Raw genomic sequence first — 27485 nt, forward strand, 5'->3', positions numbered from 1 at the left:
ATCACCGACCAAGTGACCATGACGACGACGTTGACTATGATGGGGGGACGCACACGGTGGCAGCTTGATGTGTGGAAATGTATATGGCTTAGTAGTACGTGCATTATCTACTGTATAAACGGATCAATTTCTTTAAGAGTTGTAATAAGTTTCTGGTTCTGAAGCCACTAATTCCGTTAGACAATGCTGACAAATTTAACAGAAGCTTACTGTGACTTACTAGGTTACTCTAAGGTGCATTACCCAGCTAATTAGCTTGCTTATTATCTTTTTTATATTCGGCTAATATAAAGCATTGGTAGCCTGTTATAGTCGTCATATATTGAAAAAAGGCAAATTATTTAGCAGGTTTCTTGGTTACTTGGGTACAACATTTAACAAATGAACCTGAATGAGCATCTCAGTAACATACCTGCAAAGAGAAGAAAAAACATTATGAAGATTATATCAAGTCAACGGTTTTCGAATTTTAATTGTGATGTAAACATTCATACACGTAAACTTTTGTTTCATTTAACGCAAACGAGCAACTTTTATGCAATTTTGTTTACAAAGATTGGCTTTTGTATACAACATTTGCAACATTTCATGAAATGTCTCAGACCTTGACACTTTTTTTTTGTTTTTTTTATTAAAGAGACTTTCAGCCTCAGGCTGGTTCGTCTCTAAAAGAGAACTTGAAACGATTTATAATGTAAATTTATATGATATTTGACGCTCCATTTATGTGCATCATATTGAACATGTATTGACACTACTTTTTTGGGCACTCTGAGGCCACCAAACCCCTCATATTACAATACACCACTTATGATCGAGCTGATGTTTTAACTATTCGAAGCCGGCTACGGCGGTAACGACGGAATTTGTCCGCAAAACACTACGACCAAGCGTTGTGATCTTGAAGCTCTTTAACGTGAAGGAGCCTGTGCTTGCACTCAAGCAAAATTTACTACTTTAAGGCCACCGAGCCCCTCATACAAAAAAAAGCTACAACAGACAAGGGGGCGGGACCAGTGTAGTGGTTAAGATCCATGCCTCTCAGGCACCGATTTTCGGACAAGTCACGAATGATCTAATTTTGAATAGATTAACGGTTAACACAGCAAACTGAGAGCATTACCCAAGTAACCATAGGCACGTTATATCGCCTTTTTGGCTAAATACGGGCCACATCAGAACTTACAAACACTGGTATAGCCGTTGTTCAGCTGTATATAGCCAAAAAAGCGAAATAACGTGCCTATGGTTACTTGGGTATGTTGCACTGTTTAATCTAGCGGATAACTGATCCTGTTCAGTACTGATATGAAACCATTTTAAAATGTATCACCTATCAACAATAAAAGTACACTGAAACGTAATTTGGACAAACTGTCGCGACATTTCTAAACTTTTTTCTGCCGAAGACACTACATGTTTGGATTCGACTGAAGACAAAATCAGCAGTACAGACGAAATTGATTTATGTCGTTCAGATTTTGGTTAATTACCGCATATATTTGGCGTTTATTGTATGGAATCACAAGATAAGAGCGAACCCAAGCAACACAAATTCATGTAATTATGTTGAGTAAACTTCTTTACAATCGAAACCAGTCCAAGGTTATATAAACTGTTATATAAATTGTGTGTTGCTTGGGAATACTAATCTCTAATTCCACATCATTCCATTCCATTTCTATCAGGCTTATTGCGTGACAATCAAAATTTGTGTTCATACTGATTTCTTTTATATGGCTTTCTCAGTCTAGGGTTAGTTCTGCATTTCCCGACGTTTCGGCCGTTCATTATGGCCTTTTTCAATGGTAAAGTAAAAAATATTACAATTTATTAAGACTACTACTAACATTAAACATTGATATAACATGAACATACACAGTCTACCGTTTGTCGTCAAAGTTTGATTGTTGCCACGATAAGCTTGGAGGAGTTTCCTGTATGGTTCCTGTATTTTAAATGCTGTATTATGGTACTATTTGGTGGTAATTTGACAGGACTAACATTGAGTTTGATTTTAATAAACATTTGACACTATACGACACTACACTTTACTACGATCATTTTGAGAAAGATGGTGGGATAAAGCATACACAAAAGTAGATAAAGCTTATCTATGTCGACTCGTTCGTGCTTTGTTCAATCTGATTGTGTGTATTGTTTCGTGATCGTTCTCTGCGTGACAGATTTGCTCTCACGTTGTGGAAAATACTAAAGAGCCTGGTGTTCACTCGGCTGTCGACAAAAGCAGGCCACTCTCGATGTGTGCTACGCGATCGTCTGTTTTCTCGGCAGCAACCATTATGTGGTCCTCCTCATTGTTCTTCATCAGCAGTTCTTTCGGTCGATGCGTCGTCGACTTTGGAAAGCAACCGTTTCGTGATGAGTGTGTGAGTGCTGACCACGTTTTGCGTCCATTGCTGCAATGGACGCGCTCTGACCCTCGTTGGCGTACAACAATTTGCCATACAATGAAACCACTGGAAGCGGCTCCAGTTCTGATGAAGGAGGCTTTTTGGATAGCGGAAGATAAAGTGTTTATTGTGTTGTACCTTTTGACTATAGTTTTAAGATGTATTGTATAGTGCCAAGAATCCTCGGCTCTGTAAAGATAATTCGGTTGAGCCTTATCAAATAAATTAATAAACAAAAAAAAAACTAAAGAGCCTGAATTTATAAAGAGGCGACATCTTATCCATTTGACAGGTCTTCTGCTAGATTGGAATGACTTTTCCTATGACTTTGACAGACAATAGATTGTTCCAATTTTGACATGTCGTCTCTTTATAAATGCAGGCTCTTTAGAGAATACCAGCGTACGTTGTGTTGAGCCTAGCATTGGGCGATCTTGAAGCAAGAATCGATCTTAGTGAACTATTCATTTTTTTTTAAATAATCGATTCACCGATTTAATCAATCATTAATTTTGAATCGATCTTTTTGAATCGATCTTTTGAATTGATTCATTTTTCAAAATGGCACAAACATGTTTCAAATACAACGGATCATAGGAAAGTTGGTACAGGTTAACGGCAATTGCTAATTGTTAACGCCAATTAAGTTCAGTCTAAATTTGATATTACGTAACATAAGCTATCTTGTTATGACATTTTACTTATAATAGTCATTTAGTGTGATGATTGATACCATTTAGAAATAAATTGTGTAGTACGTACGCAGTAAAAGTTGTGAGCGTCACATACATACATGAGAATGTAAATTACTATTTTGGTTTCATTTGACATGTGGAAGTTTTTGCTCAGGATACTTGATTAGGTGAGTGATTTAACAGGCTATAATATTCGTTTTATTGCTATTAAATGAACGATTTTAAAAACGAAAGATTAACATATGACACAAAACGATTAGATGGTCGGAGTGTAAAAGAAGGTAAGTACGGAAAGTGCTTAGTTCAGATATCTCAAAACTCATCCGAGAGGGATCCCAAGAAAACTAATTGAGCTATGCGTTTTGCATTGAGCAGATATCGATTCTGTGTGGTTTCTCCAGTTTTAGAGAATAGCCTCTCTGACGGAACACTTGTTACCATTCTTGATAAACAGTCTCGACCAATGGGATATACATAGGGATATTCACTACGGATTTTCTCACATGATTGAAAAGGATCGACAGAACGTGGGAAAACAGGCTGATGCAAGCAATTTTGTAATTCTGCCGATATCTACCTTACACTGGAAGCGGCTCCCGTTCTGGTTGATGAGACTTATTGGATAGCGGAAGATAAAAAGTTTATTGTGTTGAACCTTTTGACTATATTAAGATGTATTGTATAGTGAACAAGAATCCTCGGCTGTGTAAAGTTAATTCGGTTGAGCCTTGTCAAATAAATCAATAAACAAAAAAAAAGCTGTGTTGTTCATATGACACATTTCTAGCATCGATAAAGCAGAACTTCGGTAGATGCGATCGATTATTTTTGTTCCTTCAAGATTGAACGTGTGCTGTGGAAACGGTGGAGCCTTTTCTTTCCCTTATGACCAATACGGATATTTTTACGTGAGAAAGCAGGTTAGTTATTAAATTGATAAAACACTCGGGGTTAGTAATTGATAAAATGTAAACGCCGTACCAACTATGAACCATATATATCAGATTGCTACAATTTCTTACTTCTCGTTAGATTATATTTGACTAGTTGAGCTTGTTATATAAATTTTACAATTTTAGATATTCACAATGGACGAAACAAGTGTCAAAAAATCAAAATTAGGTAAAGGTCACTTGAGCGTGAACCATTCTAAAGGCCACAAGTGATTTTTCGAAAAGTAGTTGAAAATGAGTAACACAAATTTGAATTATTGTAAGATGAATTGAAATTGATAAGAGAGTTTTTCACAAATCAAGCTGAACATGGCATTAGGTCCTAATACCCCGTACAGACTATGGCTTACATAATTTAATATAGGCTGTCTTGCAATGAGCACTCATACATAGAATTTCCAGTGAAAAATAGTTGCTAGAGCCACTCTTTGCTCGGATAGCCGCGAAGAATGATTCCAAGTGATCCTGGCTAAACTTGTATGTCCTAATATCTTTTAACTCAACAACAAACTTTTTATACATGTTAAAAAAAACTTAGCATGTCAATTTAGAAGCCCAATCATTTCCGTTCAGTGCAAAAAGTTTTACGATCTACTAGAAATAGCTTAAATTATATTAAGCAGAAAACATCAAATAAATCCATGATTTCTGCGTTAACAGGTTAATTTTGCATTTGGTACGATATTTCAGTTCTAATGCTACCGAACGAAGTCAATAAGAACGCGTGATATGAATGTTTGCACCCAATATTCTCAAAAACAAATGAAGCGTTCCGACCGAATAAATATTTATCTTCATCCGATAGGCCGAAGTGAATTCATTGGCGTTTCAATGGCGTTTCAATGCGTTAGGTCCAGTTTAGAATCCGTAGGTGGAGTTTGGCGCAAGAAACAGTGTTAGACTTTTAACAATATCTCAACAATTTGTTTCTCTTTATCAAATGTTACGGTACGTACGGAAAGGTAAATAAATTTGGAAGCCATCAGAACAAATAACATTCCGTTTGGTGGTAAACTACACTAGATTAAGAAAGACTAAGTGCGGGTTGTGCTTAATAGGGCAGAAATGGGGTAGTTAACCCTATCTATACTTTATTGGAAATTCTTTAAAGTTGCAGCAATTAATTAAAGCAACTGCTCTGAAGATCACTTATCATCCTTCAAGTACTCTGAACATTTAAAAAAATAATGAATTTGCCTAAAAATCTAAAAACTTCTCTAATGTTCTCAACTTTCGACACCTAAAGTTCTGCTTAAGTTCCTAGTTAAGTTAATTGAACTGCACCTAAAGCTACCCGAAAGTTCGTGCAGTGCTCAAAAATTTCTACGCATGAAGATGTTTCCTGAACATTTTTGGACTTCTGTTTTATTTTAAAAATATGTATCAACATTTTTTCATTTCTCAAGAGTTCTCTGGACTTGCGTTTCTCGAAATTTTCCTTAAATTCATATTCTAAATTTACAGAAATTATCTTTTACAGATCTTTAAACATCCTCAACAGTCTGTACTTTCCTGAAGTTATTGGAACTGCCCATAAGATCTCTGAGCTTGTTTGAAAATCTCTAGAATTAGCTCGTCTGAGGTTCTTTAACATAGGATAGTCAACGAATCCCTCATTTTATCTGTCAAACTTTCATAGCGAATCAAAAGACGAGGCTCGGTAGCTCAGTGGTTACCGTTTCTGCTTACTGAGCAGAAGGTCGGGAGTTCAATCCCAGGCCCGTCCCCTTCCTTGCAATTTTTCACTTTGCCTTATTCTATACCCACTAGATTTTAATGAAAACAAATTCTTCTTTAACACCGATCGCATCACTTACCACAGTGTGGGTCCTGATCTAAAAATAGAAATTTGATGAGTGCGTGTGTGTGTGTGTTTGTGTATTATAATCGCTCTACCAAAAACGATCCCTGCGTGTGCGTGTGCAACCTTTCCCCACATCCAACATCCCAGTGATTTCTCGTGGAAGCGCAGAGGATTTCTCGGTTTCCTTCACAGCGAGTACCACGTCAACACATTCCTTCCCATTCCCTAGTTGACCTGCATTCGGACACGGCCGGCGCTGGTATTGCTAAATATTAGATCTCCAGTTCTTACACATTGAGGATGAATGTTAGTCCCAAACATCATCTGTTGGTTTTCTGTGTAATTGCAGCTGATCTGGTAATAACAGAGCAGCAACCGTGGGCGGTCAATCATGCTTATGCATGCAAACTTTCATAGCGAATCAAAACAAACATACTGTAGTACTAGAACTTCGACTTGAATGGGGTGCGTAAATCGATTTTCTTGGGACCAATAGGCTAGTCAAGTAGTGCGCCAATTTAAAATCGTTAGTTTCCACCGGTTGCTATTATCCCGTAGGCGGTTCATGAAATTCTATAAAGTTCTTTAAAAATATGTGGACCATTTTGGAGCTCTCTAATCTATCCTACAGTTTTTGTTATTCATCTGAAGATGTTTGTGGAATTGCCTTCATATCAAATTCTGGGAACATCTTAACATCACCTCAATCTAAAGTCTTATTACTTCTGATAATTTCCTGCAATTTTCTTGAATTTAATAGAACGGTTCCTGTTTTTTTTTCCTGAAATTTATAGAAGACCGCAGAGACCATTGGAACCTAATATTAAGGATCTTAATACTTTCCCATAGTTCTGAACGTTTTTGAAGCTCTCAACGCTATCCTGAAGTTATCAGAAATACCTTGAAATTCACGGAATTATCATGAAATTTCCAAAACTATGATACTGGTAATTTTTCTGATGTTAAAGTGTGTTTTTATTTTTCCTCAAATATTGGGAAAGATATAGAAAACCATTTTATTTTTCATTTTATTTTTCAAAGAAAATTTGCGAATAAAAATATGTTTTCTATGTCATCATGGCACAAAGTTGGACATAAAATACCGCAAAAATCAACTGTCGATTTTGTTCTGAGTCAAAATAAAGATCATGATGAGGTAGAAAAGTATGTTTGCATGTATTTTTTTTAGGAATTCAATGCATAAAATCGAAGAAACTCAGTTTTTTTCCGTAAATTCATGAGAAAAAAATGTAAAATATTTGTTCTATCTCACCATGAAAAATTTGGAATCCAATCTATTTATTTATTTATTTATTTATTTATTTCATCAACCGATGTAGACTAGTACAAATACATATACAAATTTGTTTTTCTTAAGAATATTAAAAAATACATTGTCAGCTATTATATTTTTACTTCCTACGAGTTATGATTCCGTATGGAGTTAAAATATTGTTTTAGTTTATGCCGAGACATTGAAAAGTCAATGGTTTCGCAGTATTGATTGTAAGACGCCATCATGCGATTTAATGGCCCAAATTTTGCATAATTTGTGCGATGATGGGTTACGGCAAATAAATTTCGATTTCTGAGTTGTCGAGTAGGTACATAAAAATTTAATTTTGATAAAAGTTCTGCTGAGTTAATGCGCTGCGAAACGATATCGTTTACAAACGAAACCATTGCATATTCACGACGCTCTTTTAATGTTTGTATGTTTATAAGCATGCAGCGTGCTTCATATGATGGAAGAGGAAATGATGTCCAACCTAATTTACGAAGGGCATATAATAGAAATTGCTTTTGTACTGATTCTAATCTTTCTTCGTGCGTGATTGAAAATGGAGACCATACAATGCTGCAATATTCCAGTATTGACCTCACATAGGCAATATATAGTGTTTTAATTGTGTAAGGGTCCTGAAAGTTATAGCAAAAGCGCTTGATAAAGCCTAGCATGTTATTTGCCCTGTGAATAATTGTATTGTAATGGTCTATGAAAGTTAGTTTGGAGTCTAAGATAATCCCTAAATCCCTGACTCTTTCACATTTTTCTACATTCTGATTTCCTAATGCAATTGAAATGTTTGATGGTGTTCTTTTTCTGCTAAATGATATTAAGTTGCATTTTTTTACATTCAGTTCTAATAGGCTTTTTTTACACCATGTGTAGAATATGTGTATTTCACTCTGGAATATATTGATGTCTTCATCATTTTTTATTTCCAAAAAGAGCTTCATGTCGTCGGCATAGATTAGCAATTTTATTTTTTTGAGAATGAAGGAAATGTCGTTTACGTACAGAATAAAAAGAAGAGGTCCCAGATGAGAGCCTTGCGGGACTCCTGAGGTGACTTGAATTGGGGTCGATTTCTTTCCGTTGAATTTAATTATTTGTTGGCGGTTAGTTAAATATGATTCAAGCCATTTCAGGAGTCCTGGCTCAATTCCAATTTTTTTCAATTTGAAAAGAAGCATTGGTATGTCAATTCGGTCAAATGCCTTGCTAAAGTCTGTATAGAGAGCTTCTACGTGGTTTCCATTATCCATTGCATTTAATGAATAGTCAATAAATTCAAGTAAATTTGTCGAGATCGAACGTCCTTTAAAGAAGCCGTGTTGCATGTCAGTAATTCTATTTTTGGTTTGAAGAAATAATTTTTCATTTACAATTGCCTCGAAAAGCTTTGGAATGCAAGAGATAATGGCTATTCCACGATAATTACGTACGTCAGATTTTCGGCCAGATTTAAAAATAGGTACTAAAAATGAGCTTTTCCATATTTTTGGGAAGGTTCCGGATTCCAGTGACATATTAAAAAGCCAAAACAATGGAGCAGTGAGTTCCATTGCTAGACTTTTTAAAAATACTGGAGGAATTCCGTTAGGTCCAGGACCTTTTGAGGCGTCTAAATTCTTTAAAGCCTGCAAAATATCCTGCACTTGAAGTTGATTGACGCCAATGTCCCTTGAAAATTCTGGATGAAATGCAAAATAATCGCGGTCGCGATCTTCATCGGAAAATGTCGTATAGATTTCTTGAAAAAAAATTGCAAAAAGCTTACAATTTTTTTCCGAGCTATCCCCGACACGTTCGTCAAGATGCATTATTGATGGAAAATTGTCAGATTTTAATTTGGTTTTTACGTAATTAAAGAAGTTCTTTGGGCAGGACTTTATTTCAAGTTCAGTTTTTGAATTAAATTCTTCAAATGCATTACTGATGGCTAAATCTAGTTGATCGCATAAGTCCAAATAGATAGCCAAATTTTCACTATTATTGTGTTTTTTGTAATGTTTATGTGCTTTCTGTTTTCGATTTTTTAAGTTTTTTATTTGTCTGTTATACCAGACTGGATTTTTTGTGCTTCTGTAGCGTCTTTTTTTCTTCAAAGGTATTTCTTCCAAAATTATTCCTGATAAAATTTGGTAGAAGATGTCTACAGCAGTTTCGACATTTCCTTCATTCCTTAGAATTATTTGCCAATTGACGCTGTTTAATTTATGTTTGATTTTTTCGTAGTCTGCTAATTTGTATTCAAAGACTTCCTCGTATTCGCAGTCGTTGGGTCTTTGGTATTCGTGTACAAATAAAGAATATTCAATTGCTGTGTGAAACGCTTCGTTTTTCCACAATGGGTTTAATGATTCGGTCACACAGAAATCTTCATAAATATTCGTTAGTAAAAAGTCCAAATAGCAATTTTGTTGATTTTTGATGTGGTTAATTTGGTTCAGTCCTAAATTAGCAGTTTTGTCAAAAATGAACTGCAATGTTTCATTATCCCCAACGACTGGGAGTAAGATACATTCATTTTCAGAGTCCAGAATGAAGTCAGCATGGCGTTGATTAAAGTCTCCATAGATGTGAAATCAAATGGTCGATATATGTGTTTTTTTTTAGGTAAAGTTTTTGCCATGCTGACTTAGAAAAAAATGTATTGACACGTATAAATAAAAAGGAGCAAAAGCTGATGGTTAAAGATTAATATTTGTCTAATATTTTTAAAAATATCAAAATGTATTTTATTTCTCTGAAAAAAAATAGTGTTTTGATTTTTCTAAAAATATTGGAAAAAATATTTAAAACCTAAAATAATTAAATTTTTCCTAATTTTCTAAAAATTCACGTGAAACAACCCAACTGTGGACTTCGATCTTTCAGTTTTGCTGAGGGTCCAATTTGTTTTCAAGGTGAGATGGTAAATATACTTTTTCATGTAAATGTTCTCAGGAATCTAAGGAAAAAACGGATTTCTTTGATTTCTAATAATGTTTCCCAAAATTAACTTCCCCTTAATGGAACTAACATAGAGTTTTCTTAATTTACCTGAAATTCTTGGAACTTTATAAAAGATCCCGTAGTTTTTCTGATGTTCATGGCACTTCCGAATTCTCTGAAGTTTTTTGGATATTATTCTTGCAGCATCTGTAAAGTTCATACAGTAATCGAACGGTCCTGAATGTTTAAAAAAATTGGGGATTTCCCAAATGTTCTCAAATATTTTCGGATGTTCATTGAACTGCTTTGAAATTCCCAAAACTTTCCCGAAGCTCTCTAACCTTTTTTAAAGAACTTCTCACAATTTAGCCTTAAAGATCTTTAAACTTCGTAATGTGTAGGACTTTCGTGTAGTTCTCGGTACTAACCTGAAGTTTTTGAAACTTATCTGAATATTTCAAATATTCCCTAAAGTTCTTGGTACATCATCGATAGATATGTTTGCACCCAGCTAGTTTTGATTGAAAAATTAATATTAAATCGAGGTACAGCGATGCCGGTGGTGTTCTGAGGCATAACATCTCCCGCCGCCGGGATTTTCTGAGGCATAACATCTCTGATCACGCCTTCCTTCGTAAAGCTGTTGGTCCCCGGTTCAAGAGTTGATAGGTCAATATGAAGGGTCCAGGTGTGGGAGCTGCCTCCCTGGCGTCGGTAGCATTGGTGCTCAGCACGGAAAACAAGATCGATGGAAACCGGAAAACGGAATTGGTTGCTCATGGAGTAAACAAAAGTAATCACCATGATTATAGACCTCATCACAAATATACAACACACCAAAAAAAATCTGAATTTTACTGGCGATGTATACATCCATTCATACATGTAAACTTCCTTTTCATGTTAACGAGCAGCTTGCAAGAAATGTTGCAAACAAAAGTGGACAGTTGCATACAATATATGGGATATTACATGACATGTCTCATCAATTTACACGATCTATAATCTAAACTTGTATGTGCATCATAGTAACGGAAATTTACACTACTTTTTTTTTAGCTGTGGAGATTAACGCTTTTACCTGCAGTCAAAAAAATCCAATGGTGCAGCCTTTTAAGATGTTAGAGTACAATTATTATCAATTTTAATTCAGCCTTGTGATCAAGAAAACAGCAAAAAAAATTCCGATTTCTCAGCTCTTTAAATTCCTTCCAGCTATAACTTCAACTCCTTGACTCCACAGCCTTGATTGGCAAGCTAAATTTATTAAATCGAGCTCTAGGAAACTTTAAGCAGTTCAGTTTAAATCTATGACTAGTGAGAAAATATTTTAGTATGTATTTAATTTTAGTGCACCAAACATTCAACAACTGCATTCAAAAGCTATTCAGTAAAATTAAGACATTTATATTCATAAGTTTTGTAGCTTCCAAAATAAGTAAAACTCCATCTCAAAGACAAGACACTTATACTCTTCTTCTTCTTCTTCTTCTTCTTCTTCTTCGCATTTCAAGCTTATTGCATATCGCATATTAGCTTATTGCGTGCTCTCAACTTAGTGTTCTAGATGCACTTCCACAGTTATTAATTGACAGCTTTCGATGCCTGTACCATTTTTGCATTGGTATAATTGTGTGGCAAATCCAATCATACTTCTATGCCCAGGGAAGTCGAGAAATTTTCCAACCCGGAAAATTCCTAAACCGGACCGGGAATCGAATCCAGCCACCTCCAGCATGGTCTTGCTTTGTAGCTGCGCCTCTACCGACTGAGCTAAGGGAGACACTTATACTCTGAAACCTCCGTTTACGAAGGCATTTTTTACGCAGTATTCAATTTACGTCCCTCTTTTTAGGTAGTAAATCCCAAATAACGAGGTTTTTTTTTACGAAGTAAATCCCAAATAACGAGTAGGGTTTTTGATCTAATTTCCGTCCTATTAAGCACAACCCTCGCTTCACCTCTCTTTTCTGAACGAGTTTAAACAAAAAGTGGAATGTTTCTATCAAAGATGACTTCTAAATTTATTCAGCTTTCCATTGGATTTGATAAAGAGTCACAAATTGTTGAGCTATTGTTTAAAATCTAATACTGCTTCTTGATTCTAATTTCATTCTACGAGTTTTAATTCCGTCCTAATGCATTGAAACGCCATAATATTTTCTTCATCCTATGGATTAACGTAGAAAAAGGGGATTCGCTAAGAGCGCTTCTTTTGTTTTGAGAACAATGAGTGTAAATATTCATAGAATGCGCTCGAATAGGATTTATGTTGTAGTTAATGAACTAACACATATGAACAAACCTGTTATTGATTTGTGCACGGTGAACTCTTTGATATTATTGATCTTTTTTGATCGATAGAACGGACGACGAAGTAGCGCTCTCCCCTATTCTTTTTACGAAGTAAATACCAAATAACGAGTTTTTTTTTGTGATTTTGGGAATCTGGGAGATACTGTGAAATACCCCACAATATGGGTCTTGTTGGAATCGGAGTTACGTGTTGGAATCGATGTGTGGCGTCATTTTGAAATCCAAGATGGTGACTTCCGGTTACAGGAAAAAAAGGAAATTCTGTCAAAGCCGCCATCTTGGATTTCAAAATGGCGTCAGACATCGATTTCCGGTACCTACACGTCACTCCGATTTCAAAAATACCCATATTGTGGGGTATATGACAGAATTTCGAAGTTTTTACGTTACCGGAAGCCGCCATCTTGGATTTCAAAATGGTGTCAGATATCGATTTGCGGTCCCTACACGTCACTCTGATTCCAAAAATACCCATATTGTGGGGTATTTAACAATATTTTCAAAAACCTCTTTTTACAAAGTAAATCCCAAATAACGAGTTTTTTTCACGAAGTAAATCCCAAATAACGAGTTTTCTTTTTACGAAGTAAATCCCAAATAACGAGGTTTTTTTTTACGCACTAATTCGATTTACGAACCCCCGTTTTGGTTCGTAAATGGAGGTTCCAGTGTACATGAATAACATAGAAAGTGTATCCCAGTCGTTGCGTCGGGATTTTCTGAGGCATACAATTTCTGATCACGCCTTCCTTCGCAAAGGTAAAGCCGTTGATCCCCAGTCCATGAGTTGATGGTTCTATAGGTAGGGTCCAGGTGTGGGAGCTGCGTCAGTAGCATTGGCACTCAGTACGGAAATCAAGAATGACGGAAAACAAATCAAGGAAAATAAAGATTGAAAGTATTTAGAAATTATATTTTGACAATAAATAAGCTTTAAAATGAAGGACAAAGTTTTACCGATGGTTTAGGTGTTGAAAATTCTAAAACTACAGAAATTGGTAATAATTTGTAAGTGTGACGGTAAGTTTAAAAACTAACCATAACATTAAATTAATAACGATTTAAAGATAACTCATCGTTTTTCTAATGCATTCGTAGTCCTTCAAGAGCATGAACTACAACTACACATCACTGTTGATTGAATTTAGAATTTAGATCGTAAAAGGAATATTGATAAAAACGCTCTGATATCTAAGGATTTTTAATGCATAATTCAAAAGATTTATCAAAATTTAATGTGTGTTATTTGCTAAAAACCGGATTATTGGAAGGTATCCAAATTATCAAAGAGGCCCTTGTTAATACCACAGGATTTGTTGTTTTTCAAGATATTGATCAGAAAATTACCTACACAACTTGAAAAGATTTGGCATTTTGTTAAAGTTTGGTTGAAATCGGTGACATTGACCACAACTTTGTATTCACTTGAGCTGGAATTACCCATTTTCATAACTCTAATGCTAGCTGCGAGAAGTCATCAGACTTCCTCTGTGTGAGATCTGAACGAGTCATAAAATAAGAATAATCTTCGCTAAGCCGTCATTATCGCTAATTAGTATCATCTTCACATCACCATGCGTCAGTTTTTATTTCATTTCATTATTCTTTTCCCAATATCCGTTGTGCCAAATTACCCTACTCAAATTTCATCGATTATTTCAGCATCAACCAGATGCTGCTGCTGCTGCTGCTGCTGCTGCTGCTAATAGAAAGAGACATAAAAAAATAGATGGATCCACTGATGCCCTTCTGAATTGTGCATGACCATCATAAAAAAAGAAATCGACGAACATCGTTTCTCTTCATGCTCCAATCAAGCGTAAAGCACGGCGAAGAACACGACCCAACTCTATCGTAAAAATCGAATCAAAGGCATCTCACCGATGGATTCACACTTGTCTGGAAGAGTATGAGTGCCTTATGGAAGATTCAAAAATTAATTAGCTTTAAACTGCTTGACAGAACAGTGGACCAATCGGACAGTTTTTTTTTTGTTCTTCTCAAGTCATCATCTTTCCAAACGGGGTGCAAGTGCTGTCTGCTAATCGCGCTGACGCATAAGTTCCCGGGTTACAACCCCACGGACGGTTCACCAAAAGCCACCGCAACGCTAAATCCATACACTGGAATCAGTTAATTGGATTAAATTTCGTTAATGGGAAGTTTTCAAACGAACCTTATGTTTTATGAATGTAGCATTCGGTATATTCAGTCCTTCTTCCCTGTTCGTAGCCGCTTCTTGTTTCCAACACTACTGTAGTTTGTATGTAATTTATTTCATACAGTTTGTAGGACCATCAATCTAAAGCGAAGCTAGCGGAAAGAACTCTTCGCTACTGGGTGAGATTCAACCAATGTGTGTCAGGTAAGGTGCAAAAACCTTTCGAAAACGGTTACACTCGGTAATGGTAAATGTATTAAAACGGTACGGTTTGGAATCCAACTGGGGACATGCGATTTTCAGCACGGGTCCAGTTGGTTCAGCATGACGGAATTATTCTTGCTTTTCCTTGCTGCCAAAAACAACTGTTAACGCGCATTTTCATTCGTTTTATAATACCGGAACTATTTGGATGAAAATAACCTCTAGGTAAACCATTAACACAATCGCCAAACAAAACAGAATGGATCAACCACCAAAGAATGCTAACGTGTGAAAATAGACTCACCGGAGCCAATTAAAAATGTTATTGATTTTTGATACCCACATTTTGCAGTCTGGTGCATAGTGTTTACAAACAGGCTCTGGCTGATTATATTTACGAGCGGCCTCTCTAGAGCCTCACGCTTTTCCATTATAAAACAATGGTTCGCCATTAATCGTATTTGAACATTTGCGTGCCAACAATCCATTTGAACTCATTCGATAAAACACAAACGCATTCACTCTTAATTGAAAATGGGTTTGGCGGTTTATTGCAACCCAGTTGCATTGAAATTTTGTTTTCTTTGGTTTTTTTTAGTAGATAAAATTACACTGCAAGAGGCGTGCTTACAGTGCAGTACTTTGGAAGTTTAATGGCAATGAAGCTGAAAAACATTACTTTGAGATTTTTTCGGAGCGAACAAGATTACGGTGTATACTACATTATTGTCAGTACTGTAGCATTCATTCTTAAGGGCCATACAATTTAACTTTATCAAGCATTTGTTTAATTAAATCAATTTCGACAGTTATCTGAATTTTATGCGATTCTGTGAAAAATACTGCATCAATCTCACTCTAGCTTAACGTGACACTTCGAGTAACCGACATGCAATAATATTTTGATCTCACTGTCGGAAAACAGCTTGTCAGAATTTTAGAACCTTGTCTCTTATCTGGCTAGCGTTCCAAAATATCCTCAACACTTCAAGCATTTCAATTTGCTCCACATTTTTATACCCTATGGTGCAAATCGAAATGAGTATAAGGGGCTAGTTGGAATAGTGGATATTGCATTATCAGTACAAGAAATCACTTCAATTTGTTGCGCATTACGCCTTTTCTGAAATGCATACAGTAATATTTAGTTGTGTGAGCTGTTATGCAGCAAAATAATATTGTATAGTGACGATGTTCGATGTATTTTAATAGTTTCAAAACGTTGGTATTAACACACTTATAAAAATTAATCTAAATTTAGGTGCTCAGAGACTGACATATACGAGCAACAATTTTGACATAAAATTGAATCATAATGGACGTGAAATTCAGCTCAATCAAACGTTCTTTTCGTCGAGTACCGTTCTTTTCAGTCTCGGAGCACTTAATTTTACGTGACATGTTTGCTTACGTATCATCATTTATGTCAAATATGGATTCCGTCACGTGTAAAATTATGTATTTCGTAGTGTGTACGATAAAACATAAATCTATTGTAAATCCACAGATAGTATGTGGTAAACCAATTGAAGCAATCCTATAATCATTTGACCAATTCAATTTAGGTATAATTGGGTTAACTGTTAACAGTAGAATGCATGCTAATTTCATTATCATTTCATGCACGCTTAGAAAAACCTAATCTTACACGTGACGGAATCCATCTTTGACAAAAAGGATGAGACGGAAACAAACATTTCATTTAAAATGAAGTGCTCCGAGACTGAAAAGTTTTAAAGTGAATTTCACTTCTATTACTTATATACGTATATGTCAGTCTCAGAGCACCTTAATCTCAGAGCACCTAAATTTCCATTAATATTGCTAAGTATGTGGTTATATTTCTGTGTGGTCGCGTTCAGCGAGGGAAATGTATATTCCCATAATGTTATTTTATACATACTTTACGAGAAAATACATGGGACTGCTAAGAGTTTCGACAAATTGACGTTTGTATCATTGTTTATAAAAGAAAATATATCTATATAATCTAATAACTAGTTTTACACGTGACGGAATCCATCGTTGCAATAAAAGATGAGACGTAAACAAACATGTCACGCACACTTAGAAATAACTAATTTTACACGTGACGCAATCCATCTTTGACATAAAGAATGAGACGTAAACAAACATGTCATGTAAAATTAAGTGCTCCGAGCAGGCTTGGGAATTGTCAACCTCATGACGATAAACTATGTAACAACGACAACAACAAAAGGTCAACGCTCATCTGACAAGCACGATGCAACAAAATTCTGCTTGAAAGGCTGATCTACTGGGCTGTCTTTCGACGAAACATTTTCTATTCTTGTCTTTCTCTCATTTGGTCACGAAACATCTGTTGCGTGACGTTTTCCAGAATGACTTAGTTGTTACACGTACGTCGAACGACAAGATTGACGGAAACTGTCGACATGGTTATTGACGTAAAAAGTCTGTCATGTCATTCTTCCATTCTGTCGCGACAAAACTGCCGCTGGTCGTTTTCTAATAAATGGATGTCGCTTTGGATGCGAGACATAACAAGATAGAAATAACTGGAATTGTGTTGTTTTGACGTGATTTCACCTCTGACTCGAAGTTCCATGAATCTTGGCGCTGAGCTTCGTGTTTGCAGTGATGGGTATTTTTGGAACGGACAGAACTGAAAGCTGCCGAAAATCGATGTTTGGAATCCAAGATGGCGGCTTCCGATTTCAGAAAAAAGTGGGAAATACTGCCAAATACCCATCAATATGTATATTTTTGGAATCGGGATGACCTCTAGAGACCGAAAATCGATATCAAGCGCCATCTTGAAATCGAAGATGGTGGCTTCCAATTTCAGAAAAAGTGAGAAATACTGCCAAATACACTTCAATATGTATATTTTTGGAATCGGGATGACATCTAGAGATCAAATATCGATATCCAGCGCCATCTTGAAATCCAAGATAGTGGCTTCTAATTTCAGAAAAAGTGGGAAATATTTCGGAATCGCGATGACGTCTAGAGACCGAAAATCGATATCCAGCGCCATCTTTAATTTCAAGATGGCGCTGGACATCGATTATCAGCCATCTTGAAATAAAAGATGGCGGCTTCCAATATCTGATATCGGAAACCGCCATCTTTTATTTCAAGATGGCCGAAAAAAGTGGAAAAAAAACTTCCAAATACCCTTCGGCATTCAATATGGGTATTTTTGGAATAGGGATGACGTCTAAAACCTGTTAATCGATTTTCGACGCCATTTTGAAATCCAAGATGGCGGCTTCCAATTTCAGAAAAAAAAGTGGGAAATACTGCCAAATACCATTCAATATATATATTTTCGGAATCGTGATGACGTCCTGGGACCGAAAATCGATTTCCAGCGCCATCTTGAAATCAAAGATGGTGGCTGCCGATTTCAGAAAAAGTGGGAAAACTGTTAAATACTTTACAATATGGATATTTTCGGCTCAAAGACGATGTGCAGATGCCGAAAATTGGAATGCCAAAATGGCGTCAGCCATCAATTTTCCGTCTAGTGAAGGGTATTTGACAGTCGGACATCGATTTTGAGCCTCTACATATCGTCCCCATTCAAAATATACCCATGTTGTGGGGGGGGGGGGTATTTAACATTACTATCCAGTTTATCTGCAACCAGAAGCTGCCATCTTGGAATTCAATATGACATTGGACAGTAATTTCTAATCCGTAGTTACCACCGCGAATCCCAAAATACCCACATTCATGTGTATTTGACAGTATTTCCAACTTTTCCTGTATCCTGTAGCTGCCATTTTGGATTTCAGGTCACTCATTTTCTATTTCTAGATGTAATTATCTAGACGTCATTCCTTTTCCAAAAATACTCATATTATACGTTATTTGATTGTATTTATATCTTTTTCTGAAACCGGAAGCCTCCATCCTGGATTTCAAAATGGTATCGGACATTGATATTCGGCATCTACATGTCATCTCAAAAATCTATATTATTGGATATTTGACAGTTTTTCTAAAGTTAATGGCCGCTATCTTACATTACAAAATGGTGTTGAACATAAATTGTAGTTTTGTTCCGAAAATACCCATGATGTAGGGTATTTGGCAGTTTTTCCAAATCTGAGAGCCACCATCTTGGATTTCAAAAATGGTATTGGGCATCGATTTTCGGCATCATACACGCGTCCTGTACCGAAAATATCCATATCGTAGAATTTGACATCTTTTCAGAGAACAACGGCCGCCATCTTGGATTCCAAAATGGCGTCAGACATCAATTTTAGGGATGTACACGTCGACCCAGTTCCGAAAATATCCATATTATAGGGTATTTGACAGTTTTTTTTCTGAAGTCACTTGCCACCATCTTGGATTTAAAACTGGCGTCATACCTCGATTTTCGGGATGTACGCGTAGTACTTGTTCCGAAAATACCCAAATTTGATAGTTTTTCTGAATCTGAGAGCCGCCATATTAGATTACAAAAAAGTGTCAGACATTTATTTTCGTAGAACCCGTTCCGTAAATACCCATCCATATTGTAGAGTATATGACAGTTTTTCAGAATCTGAGAGCCACCATGTTGGATTAAACAATGGCGTCTGACATCGATTTTCGGTCTCAAGACGTCATCCCGATTCCGGAAATACCCATATTAAAGGGTATTTAGCAGTATTTCCCACTTTTTCTGAAATTGGAAGCCGCCATCTTGGATTTCAAGATGGCGCTGGCTATCGATTTCCGGTCTCGAGACGTCATCCCGATTCCGAAAATATACATATTGAAGGGTATTTGGCAGTATTTCCCACTTTTTTTTCCTGAAATAGGAAATACCAATATTGAAGGAAATTAACATTATTTCCGGCCTTGTTTTAAATCTAACCTCAGTGTTCACTCGGCTGTCGACAAAAGCAGGCCACTCTCGATGTGTGCTACGCGATCGTCTGTTTTCTCGGCAGCAACCATTGTGTGGTCCTCCTCATTGTTCTTCATTAGCAGTTCTTTCGGTCGATGCGTCGTCGACTTTGGAAAGCAACCGTTTCGTGATGAGTGTGTGAGTGCTGACCACGTTTTGCGTCCATTGCTGCAATGGACGCGCTCTGACCCTCGTTGGCGTACAACAATTTGCCATACAATGAAACCACTGGAAGCGGCTCCAGTTCTGATGGAGGAGGCTTTTTGGATAGCGGAAGATATAGTGTTTATTGTGTTGTACCTTTTGACTATAGTTTTAAGATGTATTGTATAGTGACCAAGAATCCTCGGCTCTGTAAAGTTAATTCGGTTGAGCCTTATCAAATAAATTAATGAACAAAAAAAAAAAAAAAAAAAAAATCTAACCTCCGTTTTAGAATGGATGGTTTCCTGTCGTGATCCTCCTTTTTAAACAACCTATATAGACTTTGTCTCAGAGAACAGAATGAGTGACATATGACTAGAATAGATAGTCGCGACTGGATGGATTCTTGATTTTGTCGTGGTGATCTTGTCGTGCGACAAGAAATTGTTGTTTGACGAGAATTTTCCAGGATGACCATTTTTTAATGTATCTTGTCGTGCGTCAATGACAAACGCGACAATTCCCATATCTGGCTCCGAGACCGAAAAGTTCGATGCTCGACGAAAAGTACTTTTCATTGAGCTGAATTTTGCGTCTATTATGACTCAATTTTATATCAAAATTGACGCTCGTATATGTCAGTCTCAGAGCACCTAAATTTGTGTGTGTAATTTAAGGTGCTCCAAGACTGATAAGTTCGTTACTCGAAGTGGAAGTGCATATGTAGCCTAAGGAGCGGTCATTTGTGGACTCAACAAGGAATCACCTTAAGCGAACACCCCTCACCATCCCTCTCCAAAGGGGGAGTTTGGTGAAGAGAGATGAAAAAACCGATTTGTACCTTCCTTAAAAGTTGTCCTAGCTCGCTATCTACTATCTATATGCAATTTTCACACCGCCGTACTCTAACGGAACTATCAACTCTATGCTTTCATCTCCTCCCATCTATCGTATAAAAATTACCACTTTTCGTCTGTTATTTGAAATTAGCATCTTCAACTAAAGAATTCGGGGTTTTTTGACATAAACATGAACCTGGTTGTCCATGGGACCATCCTCCAGAAGATCCGGAACATCCGTGAAAGTGGTCAATCCATGAAACTGATCCTAGAGCTCCGCTGTTTTTGAAAAACACTAAGAACTGAGATGATAGAATGAATTTGGAGTCGTGACATAAACATGGATCTTGATGGCCATGAGACAGTCCTCCGGAATATCCGGAACATCCGTGAAAGTGGAAAATTCATGAAACTGATCCTAGGGCTCCACGGTTTATTCGAAAACACTAGGAACTGTCATATACATATAAATTAATTTGCGGTCATGGGACCGTCCTCCGCAAGATCTACAACATCTTTAAAAATGGTCAATCCTCGAAGCTGATCCTAGAGTTCTACGGTTTTTTCGAAAGCATGTGGAACTGCGATGTAAGAAAGAATTTGGGGTCATGACATAAACATGGACCCAACTGGCCATGGGGCCATCCTCTTGTAAGTCCAGTACATCCGTAAAAGAGGTCAATCAATGATCCTATAGCACCGCAGTTTTTTTTTCCAAAAAAAATAGGAGCTGTGATATAAGACAGAATTTGTGGTCGTGACAAAAACATGGACCAGGATGGCCATAAGACCGTCCTGTGGAAGATACGGAAAATCCGTAAAAGTGATTCAGTGGTTTCTTATATCACAATGTTTAAAAATAACTGCATAGCTCTAGAATCAGTTTCACAGTATGACAAATTTACGGATGTTCCGGATCTTTTGGAGGACAGTCCCATGACCATACGGATACATGGTTATGTCACGACCCTAAATTCTATCTTAAATCGCAGTTCCAAGAGTTTTCGAAAAACAAAAACCATGGTTTATCACAGTTTCATGGATGATCCACTTTTACGGATGATCCGGATCTTCTGGAGGACGGTCCAATGGCCATCCAGGTTCATGTTGATGACTCAACCCTAAGTTATTTCATGTATCACAGTTCGAAGTGTTTTCGACAAAACTACGGAGCTCTAGAAACAGTATCATGGATGGACCACTTTTACGGATCTTCCGGAGGACTGTCCCATGGTCATTCGGACTGTCAAATTCATTCTTATATCACAGTTTCACGATTTTTTTTGTTCTTGGATCAATTTTATGGCTTGCTTGCTTGCAATCGGGCTAAGGCCTTGTTGACCTCTGCTGTCTGAAGAAGTCGTCTCCACTCTACTCAATCCATGGCCAGACTTCGCCAGTCTCGTAGTCTGCGAAGGGTCCGCAGGTCTCCTTCTACTTGGTTGATCCACTTTGCCCGCTGTGCGCCTCTTCTTCTTGTTCCTTTTGGGTCGCTTTCGAGAACCATTTTCACTGGGTCGTCGTGCAACATTCCTACAACATGCCCAGCCCACCGTAGTCGCCCAATTTGGAATGTGGACAATGGATGGTTCTCCCAACAACTGGTGAATTACGTGGTTCATTGGCCACCTCCACGTTCCGTCATCTATCTGCACTCCACCGTAGATTGTATGCAACCGAGGGGCGCGCCCTTCCAGTTATAAGTGCGTGATATTTAAATTACATCGTAGTAATTTAAATACTTTGAAGACAGTAATAATTTGAATTTAAATACTTCCAGCGATATTCAAAGTAATTAACAAATAATAAACGATAATTTATGTAATGACAAATAATTTAACTATATTGTAAATAATTAATATATAAAATTTTGAGATTAATTACAGTATTTGTTGAAATTAAGAGTGTATTTAAAGTATTTAATGCAGTAATGGCAAGACTTTAAATATTTGGTCAGCAGGCTGTGTAGTATTGAAAGACTAGTGCGTGCCCCTCGTACGCAACACCATCCGTTCAAAAACACCAAGGGCGCGTTTGTCCTCCACGAGCATAGTCCAGGTATCGAAGCCGTTGAGCACCACCGGTCTAATCAGCGTCTTTTAGATAGTCAACTTCGTGGCGAATTTTATTCGACCGGAGCGTCCTCCGGAGTCCAAAGTAGGCATGATTCCCTTCCATTATGCTTCTTTGAATTTCTCTGCTGGTATCATTTTAGGCGGTCACCAGTTTGCCCAAATACACGAACTCATCGACCAGCTTGAACCTCTTCCTTTCATGTATTTTGTCTTCGATGCGTTGATGGCAAGTCCAATCCGTCTAGCTTCAGCCTTCAGTCTGATGTACGTTTCCGCCATCGTCTCAAAGTTCCGTGCCATGATGTCGATGTCATCGGCGAAGCCAAGAAGCTGGATGGACTTCCTGAAGATCGTGCCACTCGTGTCTATCCCTGCTTTTCTGATCACACCTTCTAACGCCATGTTGAATAGCAGACACGAAAGTCCATCACCTTGCCGTAGCCCCCTTCGAGATTTAAAGGGAGTCGTGAGTGTTCCCGATACTCGAACAACGCACATCACTCGATCCATCGTCGCCTTGACCAATCGCGTCAGTTTATACGGAAATCCGTATTCGTGCATAATCTGTCATAGATGATCTCGATCGATTGTGGCGTATGCGGATTTGAAAACGATGAACAAATGATGTGTGGGCACATTGTATTCGTGGCAAATTTGGCCGTGATAGCGCGGGCTCCCTTGAATCCCGGCTGGTATTGCCCCATGAACTCTTTTGCAAATGGTGACAGGCGGCGGCATAGGGGAAAGTACATTGTAGGCGGCGCTCAGCATTGTGATCGCGTGGTAGTTGCAGCAATCCAACTTGTCGCCCTTTTTGTAGATTGGGCATGTGACACCTTCCATCCACTCTTCCGGTAATATCTCCTCCTCCCAAATCTTGGCAATTACCTAGAGCAGCGCTCTAGCCCGTGCTTCACCACCGTATTTAAATAACTCATTTGGTAGTTGATCTACACCAGTTGCTTTGTTGTTCTTCAGCCGACCGATCTCCTCCTAAACTTCTTGAAGATCAGAGGCCGGAAGCCTGCCGTCTTCTGCGCGTGCTCCAAGGTCTGTTGCCGTGCCACATTTGTTTTCTACTGCATCACCGTTGAGGTGCTCGTCATAGTAATGCTTTCACCTCTCAATTTTATGGAGTGACCATTTTAAGAATGTTGTTGATCTTCCGGACGACGGTCCCATGGCTATCTAGTTACATGTTTTTGTCACGACCACAAATTCTGTCTTATATCACAGTTCCTAATGTTTTTAGAAAAATAAACTGCGGAGCTCTAGGATCAGTTTCATTGACTGACCTCTTGTACGGATGTTCTGGACTTACCAGAGGATGGTCCCAAGGCCGTTTGGGTCCATGTTTATGTCATGACCCCAAATTCTTTCGTATATCGCAGTTCCACATGCTTTCGAAAAAACCGTAGGACTCTAGGATCAGTTTCGAGGATTGACTATTTTTAAAGATGTTCTAGATCTTGCAGAGGACAGTATGATGGCCTTCTAGGTACATGTTTATGTCACGACCGCAAATTAATTTATATATGACAGTTTCAAGTGTTTTCGAATAAACCATGGAGCTCTAGTTTCATGAATTTTCCCCCTTTAACGGATTTTCCGGATCTTCCGGAGGACGGTCCGATGGCCATCTGGGTCCATGTTTATGTCACGACCCTAAATTTAATGCAAATATCACAGTTCTTAACGTTTTCAAGAAAACCACGGAGCTCTAGGATCAGTTTTGTGAATTTTCCTCTTTCACGGATGTTCCGGATCTTCCGGAGGACGGTCGCATGGCCATCAAGGTCCATGTTTATAGCACGACCCCAAATTCATTCTATCATTTCAGTTCTTAGTGTTTTTCAAAAACTGCGGAGCTCTAGGATCAGTTTCATGGATTGACCACTTTTACGGATGTTCCGAATCTTCCGGAGGACGGTCCTATGGACATTCAGGTTCATGTTTATGTCACAACCTCAAATTCTTTCTATCATCACAGTTCCTTATGTTTATAAAAAGAACGCGGAGCTCTAGGATCAGGATAGAGGATTTACTACTTTTACGAATGTTCCAGATTTTCCACGGGCCATCTGGGTCCATAACCCAAATTCATTCTTATATCACAGATCCTAATGTTAAAAAAAAAACACGGAGCTCTAGGATCAGTTTCATGGATGGACCACTTTTACGGATGTTCCGGATCTTCCGGAGGACGGTCCCATTGTCATCAAGGTACATGTTTATGTCACGACCCCAAATATTTTTTTATATCACAGTTCCTAATGTTTTCAAAAAAACCGCAGAGCTCTAGGATCAGGTTCATGAATTGACCACTTTTACGTATGTTCTGGATTTTTCGAGGACCGTTCCGTTGTCTCCAGGATCCATATATAGGAACCATGACTGTATTCTGGCTAATTGTGAACATTTGCAAAACCCTACAAACACACCTTTAAAAAAAACGTGTTACAACTCTTTTCGCTTTTTAAAAAAGTAGACGACTCTATTTTCATTTTTTTTTACAACCAAAATCATCTACAAACCCTAGAAATTCTGAAGGTACCGCAATCCATTAAGAAATGGCTAAGTTGCAAACTTTCCGTTACACGTTTTTCGGAGCCATCGTATTCGGAGTGTTAATATAACACTTGTTTAAACAATCGAGTATTGCCATTGTGGTGCAGTTTTCTTTGATTTGAATCTTTGAAACTAATGAATTTTTAGCTGTTCAAAATTCCGTAACAATTACTGAAGACGGTAAGCACACTGACAGTTTCCAATCTCGTCGAGCTTCATCGATTGGTATGACAGTTAGCCCTTCGGGCCTTAGATTTAATGTGTGTATCATGTGATATTATAGCTTCTTGGTACACCTCAGTGACAAGGAGGAGTTTTACAAAACCTCACGGATCGGTTTTCAACTAATGTTTTTGATATTTTGTATGTTTTTGATAAGTTCGTTTGTTAAATGAAATGTAGACCCAGCAGAATTGAAAATCATATAAAAGATTTTGTTTGGTTTCGAGTGTCCCGTTTTTCCGGATTCATACCTTGGTAGTTTGCCACACAAATCATAAGAATGCAAAAAAGTGTTAAGCTTAAGATGCCTTCAACGAACAACTATGGGAGTGCTCGAAGAACACTGAGTTAATAACATGTGAAAATGCCAGCTGGTACGTAATAGCTAGAAAGAAGAAGTGACGATCAGGCTACGGAAACACGAACGAGTTTATTGTACAACCCGGATAGGTTTGTATTTCAGACAATTTATAACGATTTCATGAAAACTGATGACAATGTGTCGAACGGCATAAATTCACGTTGTAGTGAAGGGAAACCAACTTTGATATCAAACAAGGAAATATGTTTTGTGCCGAAAGCATTAAATTCGTCAAAAAAGAATGAAGTAGTGCTATCATTATTATTCCATGACACAACATTTCCAAAACTAACTATAAAAGGCACGTTCTACTCAAAAACATAAATACGGAATAAGTCACGGTGTCATTCAGACGCCGCATTCCATAATTTAACGTTCTTTTGTTTGTGGTAGCATCAATAAGATCGTAAAAGTTACATAAAATCTTATTTGGATTGTTAACAAACTTTTTTCCAAGACCCTACAATTGGCAGTCAACTCTAAATCTGCTTCTCCGATCGCAAAACGTGCTTCACTTACTTTATTAGCCAGTGCCGTTAGAGCTCTCGAGTAGAAAAATAAACTGTTACATATTCTTATCGCAAAACAATACCTGGGTCAGAGCAGTACGGCAATACGTGACACAATTCCAACGTCTTCTCGGCGCTAACACGCTTTCAATATGTTCTGCAGGCCACTTCAACCAGCACTCTGGTCTCGTATTCAAACGCGACAGAACTCCACACCTGACATACAGGCGGCAGCATGCATAGTAATTAATCAGATTTCTTCACACCAGCTCAAAACGTAACTGGCGTCGTTGACCGGTCGGATGACAACGCAGCAAGACAGCAGCGCCAGTAAATCCTCCTGACATTCAAATTTGGCTTCCCGCGATAAATCCGTAAAAATTGTCCCACTCACGCACTGTACAACTCGACACTTCTTATAAGCTTTGATTCTCTCTGCATTGATCGTCCCTCACAGCTTTATATACCATTTAAGAACGCATATTTTTCACGCTTATCCACCAACCTAAATTCCTAGGTAATCCACTAAGTCATTTTAAGCATCTATTAGGCTAGTAACTGAGAATCTTCACAAATGCTGTTAAGCAGTTGACGACCAAAGCTTTCTTACGATCACACTTCTCTAGATCTTCACAATCTTTTCACACAATCTTCGGAAGCTTCACTAATCCAGCAATCGAACATCAGGAAATTGATTACCGATTTGTTTTTGTTTTGTGCTCTCTTCCTCATTCACTCTTCACGGCAATCTTCCAAGCAAATTAACTATAATTGAATGATTAAACGGAAAATGAGAAGCAAAACAAAATCCCGAAAAGCGAAGCACTGTTCACCGACGAGCGCGAGATGAGAAAAATCCCCCCAAAGGCGACGTCACCGTTTGCTGATTAGACCCGCGTCGCGCGAGCACTCACGCTGTGGCCTCGTGAGGGGGAGAGAGGCAAGGATCCCGTACCGTGGATAGCGCTGGCCGGTTAGCAAAGCAGCGAATTATATCACGCGGAGGAAAAATCCAACGAAAACAAACTCAAACACCCGAGCCGGAGCAACAGGTGGTGTTCACCTTCGAGCAAACGCCGAAAGACTGAAAGGCCGTTTGGTTGA

The 27485-nt window shown here is 37.8% G+C and overlaps 1 protein-coding gene across 1 annotated transcript in view; it reads right to left on the bottom strand.

Moving 5' to 3' along the window:
• Positions 1-27470, bottom strand: part of a (arc) — a 263963-nt gene extending 236493 nt beyond the window's left edge. Inside the window, exon 1 of the mRNA XM_065229913.1 lies at positions 26465-27470. The gene's annotated coding sequence lies outside the window, so the exon portion shown is untranslated. The remainder of the gene's footprint in view (positions 1-26464) is intronic.
• Between the last annotated feature and the right edge of the window lie 15 nt (positions 27471-27485).

Source organism: Ochlerotatus camptorhynchus, unplaced genomic scaffold (assembly GCF_037179485.1).
Source record: "Ochlerotatus camptorhynchus isolate MF236.1 unplaced genomic scaffold, CSIRO-AGI_Acam_v1.1 ptg000324l, whole genome shotgun sequence".
Taxonomy (NCBI): domain Eukaryota; kingdom Metazoa; phylum Arthropoda; class Insecta; order Diptera; family Culicidae; genus Ochlerotatus; species Ochlerotatus camptorhynchus.